Genomic DNA, 14,356 nt, shown 5'->3' on the forward strand with positions numbered 1-14,356 from the left:
GGAAAACCAACGGTCTAATATGGATTATTTGTGCATTAACCTTCGCCATTTGCATCGTCCGGTTGTATTCAAATGCATTTTCAGGGATATATTTTCATTTTTGTTTTGAAATAGAATATAAGCCAAATAATCTATGGAGGATGCCGACATTATTCCTGTATTTATACAGCTGTTTGTTGACTGTTAAAAGTGTTCGCCTTCCTAGTTTCGGTTGTTATTAGTCGTAAAAAATACAATTTCAAAGGGGTTAATAATGAAGTCTATTGTATTATTGTGACTTACTGTTTTTTTTTATTTAAAACTTCTACAGGTTAACGATAGTTCCTCACAACCATATCCAGCCAAAAAAATCTTGTCAATTTAACAATAAGGAAGACATATTACTGCTTATGCGCAGTGGTTAATACAACTATTGTACTTGTTCTTAAACCTGAACGAAAAAAAAGTACATATCAAATTACATAGTTATATCTTTTTAAATGATTGTTGTATATTCAAATTTTCTTTATACTTTAAATAAAATGTTGCTTACATGTTACATTTTTCTAAATTAAGCATTTTGTAATACGCCTTACCTTGACAAGCACTATGTTAATGACCTTTAAATACCACCTTGTCAATTTGTAAAAAAAAAATTGAAAGAAAATAAACCTTTTCAGATTCAGGTAATGTGTAAAAAATGATATCACTAAAATTAGCTGATTCAGACTTAACGTACAAGATATGACCGAACAATTTGGACTGTGCAGTGTGAAATTAGTTAAAAAAAAAACGTTCTATTAATTCGATTGTTTTAATGTATATTCATGTATGACGAATGTATATTTTCTTGTAAAGTTAAAAAACATATAGTAAAGTGAAAAAGTCCTGAAAATGAAGGAAATGTTTGCAACTGAACGTTTAGTAAATGGTTGTAGGACCTATAATAAGAATTAGGATGCATGGGTATCAGTGGGGCTCTGTCACTGACTAATAAAGTCTTGTGAAAAGGAACAGGTATGGCGCAATGACACAAAGACAGATCACAAATTTTAACATCCAAATAATGCAAGGCCATTTGCTCACGGTTACAAACGTTGTATTGAGTGTTCCTCGGGATGCAGATCTAATAATCTAATGATGCTAGTATTACTAATAACAATACACTTTGTTATTATAAAACATTCATTGGCGCATCTCCTATACAAATCCTCCGATGTCCGCCTTCTTAGTGAGACAATTTGAAAATAAACAGATGCGAATTAAATCACAAATAATATTCTTTTCCAAAAAAACAGGAAGAGAGAAAGAAAACTAAATTGGTTCCACTGATTTGTCTCAATCACAGGATAAATGTTTGTAATAATTTTGGCAAATAAATGTCTGTGTCATTTTGGTCTTTTGTGGATAGTTGTCTCATAGGTGGCAATAATACCACATCTTCTTTTTTATATCACAAGATTCTCTGAAGTTCAACGTCGTAACCGGTCTCAATAATATAAAAAGATTAAGCAATGTCTTTCACATAAATATAAAATCAAAAATGTTATTAATACAGCGTAGTGGGTTGCTATTTAAGACGATTTTGCAAAGTTTACCATTTTTTTTGGTAAAATGCATCAAAGATATTTTGAACCGAAAGAAATTAATTAGAATCAGAAAGGCAATGTAAACCTTTAGTTTTAATACAATTTTGGTTTTGGATAAGTGAATAGTTATCTGAAAAATTATAATTTAACACGTCAGACGTGCGTTTCGTCTACACAAGACTCATCAGTGACACTCATATCAAAATAGTTATGAAGCCAAACATGTACAAATTTGAAAAGCATTGAAGACCCATAATTCCAAAAGGACGACCAAATACGGCTAAGATTATCTATTCCTGGGATAAGAAAAACATTTGTTTTTCGAAAAAATCAGAGTTTTGTAACAGGAAATTTATAAAAATGACCATGCAATCGATTTTCCTGTCAACATCGAAGTGCTGACTACTTGGCTGGTGGTACCCTCGGGAACGACACGTCCACCAGCAGTGGCATCGACCCAGTGGTGTAAATAGTTATCAATGGTACCAGGATTATAATTTAATACGTAAAACTATTAATCTTTCAAATTGAAAACTACGTTCAAACCTATGACTGCGTTGGATAAAAACCGCAGTTTTTATACGTGTGCATGTCAAACAAATTTCGTTGTAGAAGGGTTTAGTTTAAACATATTTTATTTGCTGAATTAAAGCAAAATGGATTAGACACAAGTAAATCATACTTATGAAGTCTTCTCCATAATACAATATAAAGTTACAATAATAGTATAATATAATGGACATGCATATAAAACAAACAGTTTATACAATATAATACTAGCTTTCATAGGTGAACAAAGAGGAGACAAAGTAAAAAAGGAAAAAGAAAGTTTGAAAAATCGTATACTTCTGTGACGATGACTTGTGGATTGATGGTAACGATGACGTCCTGTGTCAGCAATAATAACGCTCTATCAAGGCATAAGAAATCTGTTTGACCTTTTTATGTAATTCTGAACATGTTTGAAAATTTGAATATTTTGTTCGTTCGAAAGTTCCAAGTGTCCGCAAATTAATAGTTTTGTATCTAAAACAAAGTTTTCAGATAGCCAGTTAAGGTTATCGAATAAGTTTTTCCTACATAATGTGTATTTTGGGCAAACGAAAAAGTAATGGTAGACATCCTCAATATCGGACCCACAATGACAAGAGGGATCATTTATAATGTTAGCTCTAAATAGGTCATTGTTTAAGGATGAAGCGGAACATCGCAATTGCGTTAAGATAATATTTAATTTCCTTGGGCCGTACAAATAAAACGTTTCAATTTTACATACTAGACTATCGTTTTTTAATTCTTTCTTAAATTTAGAAATAGAGTCGACACTGCGAATTTTTGGATCAAGTTTATTCCATTCACGTATAGTAGAGGGAATAAACGATTCAGTAGTAAGGGAAAGTCTACAAAATGGAACAATAATATCTTGACCATTTCGCAACGGGTAGTTGGTTGTACTTTGTACACAAGGAGGTACAAGATTACATAGATATTCTGGTGCATGCTTTTGGTTCATGTTATAAAACATCTGTAATTTTCTTCTTCTTCTTCTTTCAAAAAGAGATTCCCAGCCAACCTCAGAATATAAAGTTTCAGTTTTTGTAAATATTGGTAGACCTGTTACTATTCTTGCGGCCTCCAATTGTAAATTTTCTAATTTATTTGAGTAGCCTATTCCACAATTATCCCACACTTCCGTGGCATATTCGAAAATGGGTCTAATAAAAACTAAGTATAGTTTTTCTAAATTATTTCGAGATAATCGATATTTAAGTTTACGTAAAACATTTAAGTGTTTCTTTACACTTGTAATTATACTTTCAATATGATTGTTCCATTTTGCGTCACTACTGAAATTAACTCCCAGGTGCTTATGAGATGTACTTAAAGGTATATTTTTACCATTTAAGGAAAAGCTGAGGTCTGGAGTCTCAATATTTGAAAAAATCATAATTTCGGTTTTATCTGGGTTGAATGACATAAGCCATTTAGAAGACCAAACATCCAGCTCTTTCAAGTCGCGATCAATAACAGATCTAATCTGTTCTCCATCGTTACCAGAATAGTTGAATGATGTGTCGTCAGCAAATAGCCGACACAGTGAAGTAAGCTTATCAGCAATATCATTAATATATAAGACAAAGAGAAGAGGGCCCAGAACTGATCCCTGGGGGACACCAGCTGAGACATTACAGAAGGAAGAAGACGAGTTATTTAATACTACTCTCTGTTTTCTGTCGTGTAGATAATCCTGAAACCAATTCAATACGTTTCCGTCAACACCATAAGCTTTCATTTTATATATAAGACCCCTATGCCAAACTTTGTCAAAAGCTTTAGAGAAGTCACAGAATACAAAACAATTTATATCTTTTTTTTCCAAAGAGTTTAATATGCAATTATATATTTCTAAGAGTTGATGAACAGTTGAATTTTTAGGGAGGAATCCTGATTGATACTCATAAATTAATTTATTAGCTTTTAAATGATTGTATAAGTGCTTAAACACTACTCTTTCCATAACTTTTCCTACACAACTAATTAAGGATATCGGTCTATAGTTTGATGGCAAGGATGAATCTCCCTTTTTGAAAATGGGTATCAGATTTGCTATCTTCCAGCTAGTTGGGTATATTCCCTCTCTTAAGGATTTATTAAATATAATATGAAGTGGAACTGCTACCTTTTCTGGACACAGCTTTAGCATCTTATGACTGATCACATCAGGACCAGATGCTTTGTTTGGATCTAATATCTGAATAATATCTATTATTTCTTTTATATTTACTTGAATATCTGAAAACTTACTATTAGTTTTTGTATCAAATTCGGGCAAATCAACATGATCCTCATCTAATTTTGAAATCATACTAAAATATTTGTTCAACAAATTACATTTCTCCTCATCTTCATATACAGTATCATTCAGTTCATTATCATTTATAATATTTTGGAGAGGGGGTATGGTTTCTGAACCTTTTTTGGATTTAATTAACGTTTTCATTAATTTCCAATACGTTTTTGAGTTTGAGGGTTGTTTTGATATTAGGCAGTCCAAATTTGTTTCAAAATTTTCTTTGGCGATTTTTTTCATATTATTTACCTTATTTCGTTGTTTTTTGTACTTCATAATATTATTTTCACAATTATATTTAATCGCTTTTTTTCTTAATCTGTCTCGGATTCGAATTTCACGTCTTATGTCATTATTGAACCAGTGTTTGTCATTATGTCGTACTGTTACTATTTTAGTAGGAATGCATTTTTTAGCTATTTTCAAAAATTCTATTGTAAAACATTCACACATCTCATCAGTGGATTTACTTTCGGGAAGCATAGTATTCCAGTCTATTTCGTCTAATTTCTCAGCAAATTTGGCTTTATCAGCCCGATCGTATAGCCATACTTCTCTTTTAAAAGATTTAAAATCGGACATTGGACATTCGAGAAATGCAACAGGTGCATCATGATCACTAATTGCAGATGGAGTTTTTAGAACATTTGAAAAGGAACATGACATAGAGTCACTAATAATAATCGGATCTAACAGAGTACTACTATGGTCCGTTACTCTAGTAGGTAATTCAATAACATTGGTTAAATTGAACAAATTTAATGTGTCAATCAGTTTGTTATTATGCGTAGTAAGTAAGTCAGAGTTCAAATCGCCCGTTATTACCATCCTCTCATTGACCTGCAAACCCATCCCAATTGCATGATTTAATCGTGTCCAGTAGTTATTATCTGAATTAGGCGATCGGTAAGTGTGACACAATAGAAAGCTTTGACCTTTAGCATGGATATTGACAAAAAGGGATTCGTCTTCTTTCGTTTCGAGTGCATTTATTCGACTAAGTCCGATACCATCTTTGACATAAATGAGTAAACCACCACCAAAGCTATTTCTATCTTTTCGGACTATATTTGAAGAGAAGGAATCAAGTTTTATATCGGCGTCAGCAATGTTGGGATCTAAGTGTGTTTCCGATAGCGTAATAATATCAAATTCATCACAAAAATTATTTAGAAATTTTAGTTTATTTCTAACGGATCTTATGTTGAGACTACAAATGGATATAAAATTTTCTTGTGGTTGTGTTTCATTCATCGACGGTGCGTTCGATTCATTACGAAAACTTGGACCAGGATTTGTTTCAACATTTCCAATAATAAGGAGAAAATGAAGTACGTACAACAGAAAAATAATGTTTGATCTTGGATTAATTGTTTGTAAAACAGAGAGATTGAAGATGAGGAGACTGCAACGTAAGTTGATTATAAATATGTCTAGATAGGAAGCTATGTGTAAATTGGATGAAGGTCCACATCGTTTTTTTCTGTTATTAAATATACCTATAGCAGCCCTGTATTCCTGGACGCAGTTATCCATTACATGAATAAACTGTTACAGGAATTAGGAGAGGACTGCTGTAGGAGAACATTACAAAACTGACACACATATCATCATTATCATCACCACCTTCATCATCACAGAAAAATACAAAAAAGTAAGAGCAAGAAAAGTTGAAAAATGTTAAAGGCCAATAAATAAGCCTCGCAAATATGGAAGTCATAAAAAAAAAGGAGAATGAAAATGGGATATTGTAATACTGAAGAAGTTATATGTATTGTATTTAGAAATAAAAAAAAAAAAAAAAAAAAGCAATTGGTAAATAAATAAAGAAAGAAAAAAGTACATGGGACTGTATTTGATAGTTACCCCAGAAACTAAAGTATGATTGCCGATGAGACAACTATTAGCCAGCGATCAATAGACATGGCTGTAAGTAGGTTTGTAGCTTTAAGTTTTGTTTTTTTTTTATATATCCTGGCTAAACAAAACAAATGTTTTTGTGTTATGACTATCATCACAAACTTCCAGAAATGCTGTTAGCTTAATAGAGTTAAAGACAGGCTATAAACATTAGATAACAAATTATGATATGATACGCAATAGGTTAGTACGTCAACATACAATTTACAATTTGCAGACAAGCAAAAATCCCGTTTAATTTATAATTGTTTCAAATGGCTTATCTAACTATTGAACAATGAATTGTGATGCTTGAAAAACTTAGTAAGTGAAATATTGGATTTCCCCATTTCTCGACATGTTTAACTTTTTTCTTATTCTTATCAAATAGTTGATATTTTTTAATAGGGTATTATGTTAGTTTAAAGCGGTCATCTGTATGTAGTTCGGTTAGATTTTGTTTGTGGGTGAACTACAATTAATTCGTGAATCTCTAGGCAATGTATAACGGTTTCGAAATGGTAAATTACTCGAGCTTAACCACACTTATCTATTGTTGACACCTATGGTTAGTAGACTGGTTAGAGTATGTACTCATAGATAAACATAAAATTTACGGCAAACGGAAATGTTCAATCGATGTAATTTTTTTAAAGACTTTTAATGAAATGGGCTATAATTATTTATTTTTAAAAAAGATTCTCATTAGGTCTCTGTCAAGTTAGTGCCTGCAATAAAATTAACAAAATTGTTCAATTTTTAGATGCACCTAATAAACGTTGTAGAAGGGTCTAAAAACAGCACAAACAACATTTTCCAAAAGACCAAAAGAGTGAAAAAGTATATTTAAACAAAACGCATTTGACTAACAGGTCGAACAACTGATGTTCTTTAACCCTGCTGACTGCCATTGGCGATTGCCAAATAAAATTGATCACAAGATGTAACAAAATGGATCCTAATATAAATTTAATACGTCACAGAAAAAAAAAAATTGTTAACTTGTGGACAGGATGTTGTGCCACAAACATTCGGTGTCAATATTTCTTTAGTATATATATATGTGTTTAGACGAGTTGTATATACATAATGTACACAGCTATGTATCACCATCATTGCTGGTGATCCGATGGATAAATCTGTTCTAGAGTTGTCACCGACTCAGAGGTACTTATAAATATAATTATTTTCTGTGACTGTATCTTGCATTAATTTGTAGGATCCTTTACTATAGATAATTGAGCTGATCTGTAACAATTAATAACATCTCCATGCCTTATATATCATTTACTGTATTACGACGCTAGATTAAAACTGACTAGGAAAGGTAACACCCGGCCACCTAAAACTTTATTATTGTGAAGCCAAGGTGGTCGTGTGGTCTAGCGCACCGGATACAGTGCAGGCGATTTGGTGTCGCGATATCTCAATAGCAATGTATATGGGTTCGAATACCGGCGAGGGAAGAACAAAAAATTTGCGAAAGCAAATTTACAGATCTAACATTATTGGGTTGATGTTTACAAATGGTTTAGACGAGTGTATAATATACAAGTTTAAATTGAAAACTACGTTCAAACCTATGATTGCGTTGGATAAAACCCGCAATTTTTATACGTGTGCATGTAAAACAAATTTCGTTGTAAAAGGGTCTAAATACAACACAAACAACATTTTCCAAAAGACCAAAAGAGTGAAAAGGTATATTTTAACAAAACGCATTTGACTAACAGGTCGAACAACAGTTACTGATGTTCTTCAGCCCTGCTGACTGCCATTGGCGATTGCCAAATAAATTGATCACAAGATGTATCAAAATGGATCTTAATATGAATTTTATACTAAACAGAAAACAATAAACTTGTAGCAAAGATGTTATAGGTGTCAGACCACCAATTAAAAGTCCCTATCTGTTCAACCAAATTTTGCAATTTTCATAGCTTTCTAAATTTTTTATCTTAAGTTTAACCTCTTACAAACCAGGTATGTCCTGAATCGTACAGGTATCACCTTTCTTCATGCCAATTTTCGACATACCTTTAAAGCCATATAAGAAAGAAGAGACCTTCCGAATGGATGTACCACTAAAAATAACCCCTGGTTTTCTTGAAATCTTAAATTAGTATACTATGGAGCGCATTAATCCTCAATTTTTAATTTCAACACATAGACAAGTAAATTTGGGCTCAAAATGGTCTTAATATATTTCTCTTTCACCAAAAGTTTCATTTCTGCAAATTTGTTGGGTAGTTTAAGTAAACAATGACATCAAATGCACTATTTTTTGTCCCGAGTAGGCCTACTTTTACATACGTTCTAAATTTGAGGGAGTAATTGGTGGTCTGACACCTATACCACAAAGATGATATGCTAAAAAATTTATGTACACCAGATCCGGATTTCGACAATAAATGTCTCTTCAGTGATATCTGTTAGGGATCGAATATATATATATACATATATTTAAGTCAAAAAGGGTACAAAATCACCATTAAATAACTATTAAATGAACAAATATTAGATATTTCGGATAACTGATATCCTTCTTCAATAATAGCACGATGTCAAATGAATCGTGTAAAAATATTCAAACTGAGAAACTTTTTCTAAATCTCGAAATTTATACAATTTAAGCGAACACCACAGACGCTGATACCATTTTAAAATTTCCAAACACGGCGCAACGATTACAAAGATATGCCAAATGAAAATAGTTATTTTCGATGTGAACTGGCACAATTTTAAATTTCCAAACGTTGTGACAGTTTAGATGTTATAACTGCAAACAAACAAAAAAAACAAATATCTAATATTTGTACATTTTATAGTTATTTAATGGTGATGTTGTACCCTTTTTGACTTGTTATATATTATATTTTGTAGTGTACAGAATCCGGCATATTACGTGATCCATCGCCCTGTAAGATTGATCGTTGACTATTTATTCAGTCATTTTATATATATATAAATCTCACAAAATTGGGTTAAGAATGTCTTTTTTCATTTTTAAAATATGTAGATCTTTTAATAAGTCATCATATGCTTTGAAAATAATCATAATATATAAGTACAAACACTGAATGCAGTGGTATTGAAAAGTTCAGGAAATACGAAAAAACTATTGAAAATTGCGGTCAAATGCGAAACTATCTTAAGTGAAATTGGCAAGATCTCTTTACACAAATTTTGTGCACGTATGGAAAGTATTTCTAGAATAAATTTTATTCAGCAAATCTAAATGTTAATTCAAATATAGTTATACCAATCATGGTATCAATAAGCTACAATGAAGCTATATGTGTCAATATGAAGAACCTGATGTAGGTAATGATAAAACTTGTAATTAGAAAAAAATAACAGTATTTTAAAAAATTGGGACTATTATACTATATATAACTATAGTCCCAGATTAAAAGAGAAGAAAAAAAAAGAAAAATTGCATCAATTACATAATGACAAATAAAACTATTTTTATTCTTTTTATCCTCATATAGAATATAAAATAAATAGGATGCTAAGGCAGCAACCATTTGATTTTCTGGGGGGGGGGGGGGGGGGGGCTATGGTTTTTTTTTGGAAAAAAAAGTTTGTTTCCAGGTTTTGGTGAAAAAAATAATTTGTTTTGGACCCTGAGAAAAAAAAATTGTTTGTTTCACCCTCAGCTGCCACTAAATGTAATGCTAAAATTGAAAGAAAAAAATTGTTTTCGGTTCGTCGCTAAAAAAATAGATTGTTCTTCGCCGAAGGCGAAAAAAAAAATTTGCACAGAAAAAAAAACCATACCCCCCCCCAGAAAATCAAATGGTTGCTGCCTAAAATATAAAGAAAAGAGATCACTGGGTTTAAAAAAAAAAGAATAAAGAAATAATATGAAAGATAAACACGGATTTTAGTCCGGCTACGCACTTTTTTCTATGTTTCTAACCACTTCCGGCTACTGTCTGTTCGATTTGCTTCAATATTTTATGCAATTAATGGTTTGCTTATTTTGCCTATTTCTAAGTTTCACATTTTATACTGAACTTAATACCACTTTTTAAAATAAAACATCAATAAATGGTATTTTTCAAAAAATTAATCTGTAATCGTGTATTGTGTTTATTAATAAAAATGAAAAAGTCGAACAGACGTAAAGTTGGAAGTCAGAAATATTTTTGTCAACAAACAGACAAAGAAATATTATGTAACTCACAAACAAAGAGGTTTACTACATTGACTTATGGTAGTTACTTGTCAATAAGAAATTCGACATTGCTTACAACTTAGGTGACAGTTCAGAGGTTAAATGTTTATATAAATCAGTATATAAATTATATGAGGCCCGAGTCTGAGATTTATTCTTTTCATCTCACATGAGACAGTAGATCGGAAAGAGGACGAAGTCTATCCGCTAGTAATGTGTAAATTTGGTCTAAGAAATAAAGTAATAAAATAATATAATATTGTTTCTTTACATTAGGGAAATCTTCTTAACTTAATTTGTCATATTTGTTGCCAAATACCAAAAAAATAACACAAATATGAAATAATTCGTTAAATATGAGATAATTTATGAATCGAGGTGTTCAATGTCTATACAGAGTGTTTCTTATTATTTAAAAAAGGACACAGTCTGATTTAGGACAAAATCATGAATTCATTTAAAAAAAAATTGTCTTTGTGGAAAAATCTGAAATGTTGCCCCAACAACAGATGAGGAACAATGAAAATAAACGCAGAAAACACATTTGTTTTGTATATATATTCCCATATTTATATACGATCTTTTGTCTTGGCGTATCGCTTCAGATTTTTCCTCAATCATCAATGCCAAATTTTAACATGTTTAAGGTTCATCATAACCTTTTGGCTAAAATGGCCGTATTTACACCCCAAATTTTACTCTGAGTACAGACTAACCTATACACCTGCAACAGTTTTAAGGGATGGCAGGAACTAGATATATAAATTTTAAATGCATTTTATGTTTCAGAAGATTATAAACTTTTCTAGATTTTGCTGTCCATTTTTTTTCGTTCCTGCAGAAGGTGCAAAAATTAACTAAGTAGTGAAAACGATTGAGAAGCTCCCCTCATATAATCAATGTTGTGAGTAGTATTGATTTAAATGGACAATAGATGGACAATAGACACCTGTAAACAACAGGTGATTTAACAGGTTTAAACTGTTTAACTGAGTGGACCGTATCAAATGAAACTCGGGTGTTTGTTTATTTTGCTATCTTCTGCAGACTGGAAAAAAATGAACATCAAAATCCAGGTAAGTTTTTAATTTTCTGAAACGTAGACTTCATATAACTTTATATATCTAGTTCCTGCCATGCCTTAAAACTTTCCTGGATGTACCAGTTTGTCTGTACTCATAGTAATTTTGGAGGTGTAAACACGGCCATATTTTTCAATTCCTTATGATGAACCTTAACATGTTTTAATAAGGGGTTAAACACAGTGTCCATGTAATAAAATAAAAGCTATATCCTTCTCACCCAATATTAAATATACATCAAATAGACACTTGCTTTTAACCAGTGATATACCTGAGATACATTTTGTACTGTTTATTGTTACTCATAGGTTTTCTTTTTTCTTATATATAATGTATATATTATAGTTATTATTTTTTTTTTACTTGTATTGTATACATGTATATGAGGGCCTCAGGGAAGATTAGTTATTGAAACTAACTGTGTTTACCCTCTTTAAATAAAGAATTTATTATTATTATTATTATTTTTTATTATTATTATTATAGGCACTAATAATAATCTAAAGAAATGTATGAATTGAACATGTTGAAAGTAATATGTGAAACAAATTTAAATAGGCATTTAAGTTGGGATGGAAAAAACATTACGGTGCAGTCTGGTGTATCCGCGCACCTAAGACTTATGACTTCACTTCATTCAACTGATAAAACCAATAATTGGATAATATTGTGTGAATACATTCCTAACATACATGACATACATCATGTACATATTTTATTTCATAAAATTATCAGTTTGTAGGGTTTCAACCTCAAGTTTTTGTGTAATCATGGTAATGTGTGTCCAAAATTGGGGAAACTCCTGTTCTGAGAGTTCCTCCAATGTTCGGTGATTTCGTGCATGCCTTCCAAAAATAGCTTTTTTTAATAGAGGAAAGATTTGATGCTACAGAAGGTAGCTGAATTCAAACCAAGCACACTGCCAAGGATGCAGAGCAAAAAATATTTCAATCTGATAAAAATTTGACTTGATCTACTTGTTACCTGTAATTTTCATATAAAATCATGTATATGTCCTAAAATGCATTTCATAAATATTCTCATAAGTAACACTGACATGACCATGATGACTGATTCTTCCCTATTGTGGGTAATTATTACCATTGCCATACCAATAATATATCCGATTTTGACCTCACACAGTAATGAAAATCTTTGTTTTGTTTAAATAATATCAATGTGTACCTTAATCTTAACATAAATAATGTTTTAAGAAATGATTTGGTCGTAGGTTGATGATTGCAGATCTAGATCTCTCATTATTTTCCCAAAACAAGAATGATTACTAAAAACATGTGCAATTACTTGTCAAAGAAGTTGCCACTTGTCTCATCCGATATAATTCTATATTCAATGCAACTCTTTTTCTGATAGAAGGCCACTGTGCGTGTGCAATACAGTACCCTTCAAAAATATCGATTCGATTTCGTTTTTTTCCGATTTCCGTGTTTCTCGGAATTACACTGAGTACCGCGGATTTCACTCCTAAAATCCTCCAAAGATTCTCTCCCAACACGGCGTGGCTGTTAATTGGTTTATTGGCCATCGGAATTACTAAAAATTAACGACGCGTGACAACATAATCGGATTACCCAGATAATTTACCTATGAACATTAAACGATCTTGGTTGCACAGGTGTGCTTTAAAATCACGGTATTAAAAATTGAAAATGTTTTCCTTTCTTTGACAGATAAAGATGTGACAATATCATTTAGAATAAGATTATTATTATCTTATATGTTTTTGTCCTTTGACATTATCTTTGAAATAAAACGTACATACGAAAAAGTATGAAGAAAATACTTGTTATTTTGTGTTTCTCTTACAATCCCGTCAGGTCATACATTGCGTTCTTTCAACAAGGACGATTTTGCCACAATTGGCATCTTTTATAACTTATTCAATAAGCAATATCGGTGCATTAATTGTTCATTATTTAAAAAATCAACTGGCTAATAAAATCATGTTGTTTTTTCGGTAACACGATTCATCGGATCATCAAGTAAACTTAATTAAATGCGCCATGTGAAATATTATGTTTCACAACCTCGGTACATTTATACAGACTAGAATAATTTAAATTACTAACAGAAACTGTAAAATGACAAGTCTGTTGAACAAAGGAAATAACTTCAAGTTATATTGATATCGCTCGTCATTTTCGCATTTTACAGAACGGGTTTCAAATTGACGAAAGTATTTATATCAATTTCGTCATTTAAATTTGGAAAGTGTAAAAATATTTTCACTTTAAAGTATTATAATTCTACCGGTCTTCATGCGTTTGACAAGTTTATGACGCTCAATCAGTAAACGTTTACAAAAGATGTTAAAAGTTGTGATGATAAGTAATCCGCTTATCGCTATCCGATAGGTCACTAATCCTTTAATTAATATCAAACCTCAAAATTGCCCATCATAATATTCTATTCCAGTTAAGTCAGTCATCATTTTATTTTCAAAATTTCCCAAACGCCTACAATTGGCAGTTCTTTATCGTATTATTGTCATTTGAATACAATTATTCACCCGGACAATTTCCATCATAATTTCAATATTTCATCAACCGTAATTTATATTATTGACCATGGACATATAACTAATGTCCAGGCTACTTCCCTTTTTGAAAGATAAAACATTAACATTCAAATAGTTAAAGATGTGTTCTCGTTTATTCGGATAAGAATTATATTTTTCCGATTAATCAATTGTAAAAGGACCTTCCGGAGCCTCAATACGATTGCACAAAAATGTCGTTCTGCAACTTTAGAA

At 31.4% G+C, this 14,356-nt stretch overlaps 1 protein-coding gene across 2 annotated transcripts in view; it reads left to right on the forward strand.

Moving 5' to 3' along the window:
- Positions 1 to 10,433: 10,433 nt before the first annotated feature.
- The window catches only part of LOC139499461 (ankyrin repeat and IBR domain-containing protein 1-like), a 53,286-nt gene continuing 49,363 nt past the window's right edge, over positions 10,434 to 14,356 (forward strand). The window contains exon 1 of one of the 2 annotated variants that reach the window (XR_011658194.1): positions 10,434 to 10,540. The gene's annotated coding sequence lies outside the window, so the exon portion shown is untranslated. The remainder of the gene's footprint in view (positions 10,541 to 14,356) is intronic. The other variant, XM_071288142.1, reaches the window with a different exon arrangement.

Source organism: Mytilus edulis, chromosome 12 (assembly GCF_963676685.1).
Source record: "Mytilus edulis chromosome 12, xbMytEdul2.2, whole genome shotgun sequence".
Taxonomy (NCBI): Eukaryota; Metazoa; Mollusca; class Bivalvia; order Mytilida; family Mytilidae; genus Mytilus; species Mytilus edulis.